Here is a 12627-nt window from a genome sequence, read left to right on the forward strand (position 1 = left end):
TTGATTTCTTGGTCTGTTCTAGAACGGAAATGAAAGTTGAAATAACAGGATTACCTCCAGATTGGAAATTCTGCTCTTTGACCAGGTCTTATGCAGCATGGGATTCTTTCGTTGCCTAATTTAACATATATATATGTATGTATGTATACATCTCTCTGTAATAAGTACCTTGGGACCTTCAGTAAAAGTTCATTACAGTCGAGTGTTCCTTATAACAGCATTTGGCAATTTACCAATAAACAGAGAAAGGTCCAATTTCAATCCAGCAGGAATTGTATAGTAACTTAATGGAAAAGCTTCATATTGATCAACTTTTAAAAATATCTTGTAAGGAATTAAATAAGTACTTGAGAATAGAAAACTTGTGTATTTACAAACTAAATGCAGCTTGCAGTGAAGAAAACAAGAGGAGTAAACCTGTGATACCCAGGTCAGTCTCATGTCCTTGAGATTTTTCTGTGTGGGAATTTGGCACAAGCAGATCTACTATGGCAAAATTAGAGTGTTTTGAGCATGCTGAGCATCCCTTTTAAGCTCCCCCAGGCAGCTGTTTCACACTCCCCTCTTCTCCCTGCATGCCTCCCCTTTATCTCTGATGTTTGGAGCTGTTGCTCTGCTGACCTTCGTCCTGCCCAAACCAACTTCTCTGCCTTGCAGACCTTTCTTTAAACAAAGACCTACTTATCTGTCTTTGAACATTTAGTTCAAAACCTGTGTTTCGCATTTTAATTTTCCCTCTTTGCTCTCTTTCCCCTCTATCAACAGGCTTTTCAGGACTGTGGCACCTATTTTTGGGAGGAGCCCTTGGAGGGAGACAGGGAGGGCAAGAGGGCATCTTTGTGGCTAGGAATACACAGGGGAAAGTAATTTAGCTTTGTCTCTTTCCTTCCATCTAATACCAGAAGCTTTCTGTTTCTGGATGGAGACAACAAGAAATTTTCTCTCGTGATGTTTCTGTTTGCATGATAGCTTAAATGTTCCTGTTCCATGGGGGTCAGTGGGGACAGTTGGTGTTGAGTGTCTCTGAAAATCCTTCTCCTTAGGAAGCCCAGCCTGGAAAGGCTGGGTTAGGTCAGGCTTGGTCTTACATGGCTACAAATCGACTCTCAATAGGTCCTGGACACACCTGACATATGCCGACCCAATGGCTCAGCTAGTCTTTTGCTATTTTTGTCTTTTCCTTAGGGAGACAGCTTGACTGCTTAACACAGTGCTTAATTCTCAGGTCACGATCTGCATGTCTTCAGGTCATAGGGGAATTTTGGCTTGCTGAGTGTTAAACCTTCTGTGTTTTTAAGCGTTAAACCTTAATGTGGTTACTGTTTACTGCTCTATGTGTTTTGTTTCAGTCTTGTGAAGACTATGACATATAGACAGTAACTTAAGCTTTGTTTAAGACATCACAGCTAAAAATGTTTCATGCTACTAACACATTATGGTAATGTGGGACACTTTATACTATGTAAATGTAAAACTTGCCTGTTACAAGAATGGAAGTTTTTATTTTTTCTTGCCAAGGGAAGTTTTTTTTTTTTTGTTTTTGTTTTTGTTTTTTTTAATTATATTCATTTGTGCATCATTAAAAACCAGCATATTTAAAAAATATCATAAAAACCACCATTTCTAAACAATGTGGGAATCCTGACCTCTTTAGTCGCTTACAGCGTGGCCAAGTAGGGACGCCTGGTTGGCTTTTCCAGCCACTGCAACACTGAAAGCCTGCAGGTGAATGACATGTGGGGAGGACACACTCTCTTCAGTCTTCCCACCTCTTTACTTATTTCTCTGATAGCTTTGGATCAGCACAAAATTCTTGTCCCACTGAGCATCTGCTGACCTCAGTGATCTGCTGAAGTCAATCAACCTCTGCTGACCTCAGTGATTTCCCTAAGAACTATCGTGTATACGGAGGCTTTCTTGTCCTTAAGACCTATATTTTAAGGGCCTGTCCCAAAACTCACTGAGTTGATGGCAAGCCTTTAATTGAGCTAAATAGGCTTTAAATTGAGTCTTATTGCAGAATTTGCTAGTGGAATACAACAGGGATTTTGTGTCCTGGCATATTTCAAGCAGAAGTACCTTTCTGCTTCTGGACAAAGAGGGTAAAGCTGTATTTGTGCAGGACAAGGGATCAGTTCCTGATGTGGCTTCAGGGAAGTACTCATGTGTAAGAGGCCATGAACAATTCTTCTGCAAGCCTTGAGAATTGTTTAGGAAGCCACTTGGCAGCTTTTTAATCTAGTTACAAAAATGTGTGCAAATCTTATTTTAAGGTAAGTGGAAAAACCCAAATGCTGATGTGTTAAATTTAGTCTCTATCCAGAGCATCATAATAAATAAAGAAGAAAGAAGAAAGAAAATACCTAACTATCAAAGAATGATGCAAGAATACTAGGTCTTGTAAATTCGTGTTTTCCTGGACTCAAACCAAGCCCTGGTTGCACACTATAAAGTTCCAGGTGGTATTTCTGTTTGATTTAATTCAATCCTCAGAACCTCTTCTCTAGGTGGATGAGGTGTTGCTGCAAAAAGCAGTGACTAATTCAATTTTATGTATTGGTTGAGGGACAAGACCTATATGATGAGGTACTTTGCTCTTTTGTTGTTATGGAGGAATTGCTGGAATATTACAATATGCTATTTATTATAAGCCAAATTCTGATCTCATTTGTAAATATTCAACCTTTATAGAATATAAGAGGCTCAGATACATGCAAATGAGAGCAGGAGTTTACTTCATTCTTTAGAAATTTAAAGAACTGTACAATATCACAGAAAAATAGAGGTGGAAGAGTCCTTAACAGATCCTCGGTCATCGGTGTGGATCAAGGCAGGATCAATTATGTCTGTATTATTCCTGTCAGCCAGTCATTTAAATTGTACTAGAAGGTAACCCAGTATGGCAAACTCCACTCCTTACCCAGATGATACATTCACGGTTGGGTTTTCCTTATGTCAAACCTGAATCTTCCCTATTGTGCTCTTAATCCAATTCCTTTTTGTCTTATCTACCATGCAGTTTTGCACTTCTGATTTTTATTTTGCTAGGAATATTTTCCCGTGCTTTCTACCTGGAGGTGTTCACAGACATTTTCAAACAGAACAATTGTAATTTAATTACAGTGCTATGAGGTAACAAGAATGGAAACCAATACATCTGCTCACAACGGTCACATCTCTGCTTATCAGTGTAATAGAAAAACAATTTCATTAAATGCCTCTGCTTAGTCAAGTGGGTTTGCCATCTGAGTTTGCCATTCCTGTTAATGGAGCCAAATTTGTTTATTTTTGGAGATTCCAGAAATTCATGTAACCATTTTCCAAGAATGGCTGTTGTCATCAGACTGATAATAATGTTGAATCATTTGTGTTGGGCTGGGACAATGATTTCCATTCCTGAAGAGAGAGCAATGAAAGGCAGGAGTGTGTGCAGTTACAAACCATGGTGGGCATGTATGGTGTTGATGAGTGTGAAGAGGATAGAGGAGCTTCTAAGAGGCCAGCCAGCCAACAGAGAGAATGGGATAGTTCAAGGTAGGGTACCATGGGGTTGGCAAAGGAGATGAAAACTTTGTTCCTGTAAATGAAACTTTCTAAAAATGCTTCACCATTGGCTCTGCTCCACTGACATTAGTGAGGCTGGAAGACGTAGTAGTAGCCTAAAGGATTAAGAGCATGAGTGTGAGTTCTCTGCTCTGCCATACTGGTGGAGCTGGAGAAATGCTCGTGGCAGTGGGAAATCCTTAGCAAATATCCCTAGCGTAGACAGGGCCCCATGGAGCCATTAGGAGTTAAATCTGTAGGAAATAAAAAGAGGGGGAGGGAGTGTGAGAGATGCAGTACAGACCGTTCCTAACAGGAGTAAAACTGCACATAGCTCAGAATACAATATACGGAATATAATTGAAAAAGATGTTTTGAATGAACAATAACCTTTAAATTCTTTAGTGTGTGTTCTTTGAGCTGTAGAATGTTCTGATTGTTAAGGCAATTAGCTTTTAAAAATAGTTATTTTTTAAGATTTTAATTACATGCTGCATTTTGTCTTTGTTATTAGATGGGGTCAGTAAGGTTAGTGAAGTAATTATTGCGCTCTGCTTGGCACTGGTTAAAGCATAACTGGAGTAACTGTGTTCAATTCTGTATGAAAAAAATGTGGACAAATTGAAGAATTTAGAGGAGTGGAAGCAAGATGGTAAGAAGCTTGGCAATCAGATCTAAGAGGAAAGGTTAAGATAACTTGGCACCTTTAGCCTAAAGGCAAAAGAAGAGTGTGGGGAACATAATAACAGGAGACATAAAGGAATGTTATAAAGAGAACAAGTATCAATTATTCTCATTAGTCAACAGGGATGGGACAAATAATAATTGGCTGAAGCAGAAGGGAAGTTTTAGGTTAAATATTAGACAAAACTGTAGAAGAAGTGTTCGGCAGTTGGACAAGCTGCCAAGAGCCATTGGACAATCACTGTTATTGGAGTTATTCAAGGCCAGACACCCATCTACAGGAACAGTTATAGAATAATTAAATCAATCCTGCCACAGGCAGAGGGGTGGACAAGGGGTCCTTCTGGCCTCAGTGACCAAGATTTTGTTATGGATCTACTTTTTCAGGATTCATGCCCATTACCTGTTTTGTAAACTATTGAGCCTGCTTCAACCTCTGCTAAAATCAAGAGGGAGAGCAACGGTTTAAAGCTGCTCTTTGTAAGGTCAGAAAACATGTGAGACATAAAATTATCCCCTGATCTGTGGCCATGCATTTTTACAGCTTCTTAGAATCGGACTTCCTCTCCTCTGGGTGTTTCTGCTTTGTCCCTTTGAAAATATGAGCTCTGGGAGAATAAAGTAGTAACCAAAACGGACTAGAATGGCTTTGGACTTATTCATTGCTATTCACTACTTTATGGCAGCTTTTAGAAGTTGAATTGTAAATAACCTCTGCGTCCTACTGACAATATGCTCCTCATCTTCCCTACTACTTATATGGAAGGAATTGAACATGCCAAGTGCAAACTCTGCCTTCCTGGTGTGAGCAGACTTCATCCCATGGTTGCTTTGAGAGCTGAAAACAGAGCAAATCAAGAATAACTCTACAAAAAGTTGCTCTTGGATGAAACTGTTACCAGCCAGATTTGGCCCAAAGATTGGCCTGGAGAGAGGCTCTGCTTCCAACTGCACAGTGAATGTCAAGGGATGGCTCCAAATATTGGTCACTGTGTTTGCAAGTGGAGCAGGTCATTTTTAGAGGTACATCATGCTTTTTTGGCACATCCAAGATTAGAATCTGGCAACCTGATGGACAAAAATTACACTGCTTACATGTACTATGAGAGGCACGGCAGAGATGATATAAAGGGCAGCGAGCTAATTTGTATTGTTAATAGTGGCCTTAAATGGTAATTACATATGCAATTATACATCATGATCCCAGCCTATTTATTTTTCCCCTCTAGTGCTAATGAAAAACAAAGTAGCCTTAGTGTTTTGTGAGATCCCAAATGCAATGCAAGCAATTGTTTTGCTGACTAACCAGAAGGCAGAGACACAGTACGACACTGATTGGGTTAAAAAAAAAAAAAGACAAAATCATACAAAATCCTTCTATTTGCTAAGCCTGAAAACACTAAGCAACCCTAATGTCTGGAATGGTCTGTCTGGCTGTGCTCTGTCCACTTCTAGCCAGTAACGTTATTCCAGAGATACAGGGATATTTCTGCTGTGGAGATTGCCTCTCTTTGCCAAATCAAGAGACTAGAAAAGGGTCACAGAGCAGGAGATGCCATTGCAATGTGATGTGCAACCCCATGTGCAAACCAAACAACCCCATGACCATAACTGTGAGATGCCTTCGCTAAGCTCCATTGCTCTTTTTTTCTCCCCACTCCTGTTTCTCTTGACATAAAGTGAAAGGTGCTGGGATGCTTCAGGGGGTTGGTGTGGGGGGGTTCCCTGTGACATGGGAGGCCTGGGAAGGCTGAGCTGGGGCACCTGGAGCAGGTCTATGTGCTGGTTACTTCCAGCCAAAGGGCAGGAAGAGATGATGGGCACCTTGTTCCCCATCATGACCTTTGTAAGCCCAGGGTCCTCAGCGGGAACCATGGTCACCTCATCTCCAGGCTTCACCCCCCCTCACTCTGAGGATGCTCAGATCATCTTCTGCAAAGTGCAGAAAGAGAAAGGGAAGATGTTTTACCCAGGCCTGTTTTTCTGCTCTTGTGGAGCTGAAAGAGACCATTTCATAGCATTAACTCTGTATTTCTTTTCTAAAAGGAAATTGTACTTTTGATGAATAAGTAATATTTAACATCCATTAAAAACAAGCAAACAGTGGTGTTCAAAATTAGTTATCCTTGGCAAATATTATTGATATGTATATGTCTAATAGGTCATGCATCTAAATGGGGAGAGAATGAACCTTTTCTTCTGTAATGTCTATTAATGAGTCTACGTGCAAAACTTCATCCAATGGTTTTTGGAACTATAAACCCTTCCTTTCTTGGCTTAGTTCTTCAGGCTCTGCTAACTGATTTTCTTTTTTTTTTTTTTTGCTGCCGTCTCATCCTGGACTAATTCACATGTGAATGTGAGGGGGAAGAGTACCTTCACCACCCCTTCGCTGCTGAATCGAAGCAGTCTGGAAGGCTAAAAGGCCAGGCATTTCTACCTGCAAAAGTGGCCGATGTATTAACGTGGAGGGAAACGCAGTCCTAACAACACTGGTACTTAAGAACACAAAGCTGCTTGTAGTGGCCATGCTTTTTCTCCTTGTGGGTCTTCTGGCCTGCTAGCACCACTTTGTAACCTCAGGCACCCTCGAGACCCAACCCCCTTGCTTTTAATTCACGGGTGAACTTGTGACATAACAGCATTAAGGCTCTGCCTGCACTGTTCTTTTCTGTGGTAGGGGTGTTTTAAACAACATTCCCGAAAAAAAGTTGAAAGAGTAGAGGAAGAAAATCCGGCATGACTTTGGGGTAGTGCAAACGAGTCATAGGAATCTCACTCTAAAGATATCTCCAGAGACTAGTCAAGACAAAAGTTACAGCACAAGTATTTGGAAGGGGGCCACTGCAAACAATTTGTCCTCATTCCAGTTGAGCAACTGTAAGCAGGGACATTTTCAACACAGGCCATTTAGGGACAGAAGGAAAGATTGGATGGCACTAAAAGAAACTACACAAATACATGGTGATAGGATGACTCGGCCACCCGCCACACATACTCTGCTGCTTCATTGTTCTTTCTCCTATCATCCCGACACCTGAAAAGATCCCACCCCAGCACAGTGGTGTGGCACAGAGGAGACTGGCATTAATTAACTCCAGGTGATAAAATCACCTTCCTTGGCTGGCCTCCATTTGGTGGGGAGGGAGTGCAGGGGTCATATATGTGGCAGGAGCTGAGGACAATGGGTTAAAAAAGGATTTTACTTGTCGAAGTGGGCAGTATAGCAAACACAGGGAGAAAAGATCATTTGCTCTGCTGTGGCATATTTTGCTCTGTGAGTCTTGGGTTTAAATGGCTGCAGTCATCCTGCTTTTTTGAGGAAATGCTTGAATATAGTTATTCCAATGTCGTTAATCCTTTCTTCCCTTTAACTTACAAGCTGTTCTTGCTCTGCTGTTTTCTCCAGCATGCCAAAGGCACCATACCTTTCTGTGGAAAGTTTCTGCCACCCTCTCTGATTTTGTGTTCATTCTAAATAAATAAGAACAAGACCTCCCTCTAGCACCTTGGCATGGGCTGGGCAGTTGGATGGGAAGACGGTGCATGATAGAAATATTATGTAAGCAAGGTCTGAATGTCTGTAGTTCCAGTTCTAGACAGCCGTTGTCCACAGATATTTTAAAACCTTCTACCCTCCCTGCTTCTGAGCACCACATCACAATACAGTTTCATTCAGTGAAGAGCTGGCATTCGGGGGCTGGATGGCTTAGCTGGCCCATTTTGGGATGGGGCGCCTTTCATCTGTAGGTTGCTGCTTTGAATTCTGCCCACATTGTTGGCAACCATGAGCCCTTCTCTTCTGATGGCAGCACAGCAGCATATGCAAAATTGCTAGGAAGTCTCCGATCCTAGACACCATGTCTAGATCATAAAAGCTACCGTAACAATTGAGTCTAAATGGCAGCCTTCTTGGCAGCTGAAGCAGAGGCTAAGCAATAAAAGGGCTATGGAGAATGGGCTACTGTCTAGCATCTATAAGCTAATAGTGAGGAACACTGGTGAGGGAGTGTGAGAAAGTATGCACAGCCCATGAAGGCTCTTTTGGGTGAAGAAAGAGGATTTCAGTCTCCTAGGCTGAAAGGCCAACACCTTTCAATAGCAGAAGAATCATTTACAAATGTGAGAACAAAACCATTGTTTGTCCTCGTGCCTTTAACAATGCTGCTTCCTGTTGGCATCTTCTGCTTACTAATAACACAGTCCCATGATTTGTATCTTCACAGTGCTGCACGAGCACTAACTAATTAATCCTTTCTCACCCCACTGAGGCAAATAGGTTTTTATTTTTAATGGTCTGTAGCGGAGATGCCTTAAAACTTGCAGATATGTTTATTAAGGTTACGTAAGACTGACTACATAGCCAATGCTGATCTCAGGATTTCTGCTTTTGATACAGCTACTCCAGTTCAGGTAGGATGCACCTAGTTACACATTTTGCTGAGCTGAGGTCTTAATTAAAATAAATGAGAACTCATTTTTTGAAAAAAAAGCCTCAGAGCAGGGCAGGGTTTCAGTATAATGATACGAAACAAACAAACAGCCTCTCATTTCTGCCCCCCAAACAAATCAACTCCCCTTCACAGGAATAATCTCTGGCTGTCTGACCTTATTTATTCAGATGCTGACATGATTCATCAACTGAGCAAGTATTCCCTCCTACACCTGCAGTACTTGGGGTTATAGTTCTCCTTGGTTTTCTGCGGCAATAAGAGCTCAGTGTTATTTGGAGCGGTCTCCATCTGGCAGGCCATGACATCCACAAAAGCACAGAGGTCTTTCTGTAAAAATGGAGACAGCCCAGATTGCTTTCTCTTTACACAGCATCTCAAGAGGACTCCAGGCTTCTCTCTTTTGCAGTTGTCAAGCGTGCAGTCTCTATCCTTCCTATCTACTTTTTGTGTGATGACCTCTTCTTGGGGTAAAGAACTGCGTGGGTGAGTTTGGGGGAGGGGTTGTTCTTCTCGGGAAAGCCAAATTGCAGGATGCAGCACATCTTGAGCTTGGCAGCCTTTCGCTCTTCCCCAAGAGGCAGCTGAAGGGCCCAAGCAGGGGTAAGACGTTATCAGCTCACTTCTAGCGTGCCAGAGCATATCCTTACTCACGGATAGTGACACACTGTGTGCACCACAGTTGACCTTCATAGACCAAAGGAGATCCTTCAGTGGTGGCTAAGGGAATATCTCATGTCATTTGTACGCTGTTACAAGGCTGAGTAATTAACAAACGAGTAGCTCTGCAATGTTAGCCATAAAGCGAGTACAAAAGTGAAGGCAGAGGTTAAACATTGTGTTATCTGCCAATCATTCATTGTTTGGAGAGAATATCCCAAGAGCATGGCTGAGCATTGGTGTCGTAAAGATCTATACATTACTGTTGTAATGGGGTCATTTGTCCGCATCTGGGATTATACCACTAGCAGTACATGAACGTATTCTGAGTATTATGCAGTTCCAGGTTTCAACCATATGGAAAAAGTGTAATATAGTGAGAAATTCTATCCTTTAATAGAATCCAGAGCACCATCCAGAATGTTTTCCTTAGTTTTATTTCTTTGCAATGCAGGCTTAATAACCATTGATGTAGCATTTAAATTTGAAGAGATGCGACATCTAGATAAGCTGGGAGATCTGCTGATACCGACTGCCTTCTGATAGGAAAATCCCTTGCTATTTCAGTGGAAAAACCCACCAGGCTTACTAGAGCCAGAGCAAAGGTATGGCACAGCTGTGGCATGCATTAACCTCTTTTGACTTTTGTCTCTGTAGACACCCAGAAGGGCTTCCTTATCCCTAAAGAAATATTCTCAAGTAATTTTAACTTTGGAAATTGTCTTTGCACTCACCTCTTTCATGCAAAATGCTAAAAGCACAAAAGAATTGTGAGTTGTGACAGGATGCTGATGGTGCACAAGTAAACAGCAGTCCTTGTCTTCTTCCCTGTCATCTACCCTTCTTTATAGACTACATTTGTAGAGAAGCCATGTTGATGTGACCTCACTGCCTGTAGGTGATGAGGTTGGTCTGTGCAAATCCATCAGCAGCTGTAAGACACCGAAATGGTTATATGGATGAGCTCAGAAACCAAAACTGCTTTTGTGTAGTCTTACTCGCTGGCAAGAGGCCAGCTTTCCCAATGCTGAATAGAGTATATGAAATTCTATGCTAAGTTGTTAAGGATTTGAAGTGATGGTGAAACTGGGAGGAGTTTGTGTAGGAAATTAGCTCCATTGATTTAGCAGCAATGGTGTCTGGACCAGACTCTGCTACTGGCTAAGCATTTGCAGGAGTGTCTGGAGGAATTTGATGTAATTCTGAGCTTGACATCTCCAAAAAAGGCTGTTCCTGAGATGTACCTGGCATGGGATTGTAGCCTAATGCCAGAGAAATGCAAATGTTCTCTGAAACAAATGGTGGGGTTTTCTGAGGCCAGAAGCAAATAATATATGTTGCTGTCTGGGAAAGGTACAAATAGCTACAGCTCAGTGCAAAAACCCACATTATGGCTATATCTGGCTTAAATGCTACATAGTTCTGTGGGCTGTTAACAGATGTTGCCAGAGCAACTTGTTATGACAAGTTGTGTTGTATTTCTGAACCCTGTAATGTTACTGGCACCACCTCCTCCATCTCCCAGTGAATGGGAGTTAACTTTGGTTGAGAAGGGTTTGCAGCCCACCCCAAACAAATACCCTTGAAGTGCCATATGAGGAACTTATTAGAGAAGTTCAGTGTGTGTGACAAATATTCCTCTATTAGCCAGATCTTCCTCATCACTGTATAGGTACACAGAGATGGTCAGGAATTTTTAAGGGCTGCATTTTTAGGGCTGGACAAGGGGAGGAAAGGATGGTGGGAAGAGACTACAGACTGACAGAAAATGGTGAAAGAGAGAGGCAGAGGAGCTCTGCAAAACAGCCAGCAACTAAAGTAGTCGTGTGGCAGCCCCAAGCCTACATCTGTACTCTAAATCAGACCAATTTATACCCCAGTGAGTAGGCTAGTTGCAATGCAATTGGATTTGTTTGGGTGGACCCCTCAGAGTCTCATTTTTTGTAGAAAAGTTTTAACTCAACTGAGTCCCAGGAAAATGTTTTAGAAAACTGATTTTTTTTTTTTGGAGAATCAACCCAGTTGCAGCTGTCTTAGCCAGGCTATTTTCTCACCTTATGAGAACTCTGCAAGTAAACTCTTCAGGGGAATGTATGAATGGTGCAGTACATGATATCTCAGTGAATTAGCGTAGTAGAGGATGAGCTTTTCACACAGTGAAACAGATAAATCAATGGCAGTGATGTAGGGCAATAGGAAAGTCTGAGGTAAAAAAAAAAAAACTTAGCATTTTTCAAGTCAGAAGAACAAAAAAACCCCTGTTTTGTGTTGTTTAGTTACTTTTTTTTTCCTACTGACGCAAAAGGAAAAACAACACAGAAGATGACTCGAAGAAGATTCCCACTTCATTGGCCCATCCTGGTGAGTGGCCAGAAATGAGGAAAAATGAGCAGAGGCTCTTTCCAGAGAACAGCAGTGGGAATGGGTGCAGTGCATGACAGCCACTTGGTTTGTGTTCTTGTACCCATCGTTCTTGGTTTGTGTGAATCCAGGCAAAGTGTAATTGTGATGCAGTCCTTCTTCATCTCATCTCTTGATTACTTGACAGAACAACAACACTGAAAAGATAAATGAAGTGATAAAATAAACAAACCCTCTAAAGCTTTTATAATCTAGCTGATTCCTTGCTCCCAAGCATAGCCTGCCCGGTGGCAAGATGGGCAGTCATAGTTTGTCAAAAACAGCAGTCTACCAAGGCTGGAGAGAGAAATGCTTTCAGTGAGTGGAAACAGGCATTTCAATCACTTAGCAAAAAACAGGTCCTTAGTTTCTCTGCGTATTTGATACGCTAAAAATAATTTTGCGACGTGGTCTGTGACCAGGAGCCATGCCCATCACTGTTGGTCGAAGCCAGCAAGGAATGGCTTGGGCCATTACTGCCAAGATGACGAACTGATGTAGACCACAACTGTCTTTTTCCATAAAGCAAATAACCTTGAGGGTCTGATCTGCAAAAGTGCTGAAGCGAATGGGAGTTGTGGTTGCTCAACAGTTCCATGAATCGGGCTGCTCTCTTCTCATCAGCCATACTGCGGCTAACTCCTTTAAAATCAGCAATTTCTTTTCATGCAAATAAGTTATTGTGCAGGACTATCTCAACACCTGGACTCTGCTGATATCCTACCACCTCCCAGCTGAGCTTCAGCCATAGTCCTGGCTCAGAAACTGCCCCAGTTGCCCTGAGAAAAGAGAAAGGTGCAGCTTCTGCACCAGAGCGGGGGCAGAAGGTTTTCCACCTTGGCAAATCCTGCAGTCCCTCACAGAATGAAAGCCCTTGAAATACTTTCAC

Source organism: Columba livia, chromosome 5, assembly GCF_036013475.1.
Source record: "Columba livia isolate bColLiv1 breed racing homer chromosome 5, bColLiv1.pat.W.v2, whole genome shotgun sequence".
Lineage (NCBI taxonomy): Eukaryota > Metazoa > Chordata > Aves > Columbiformes > Columbidae > Columba > Columba livia.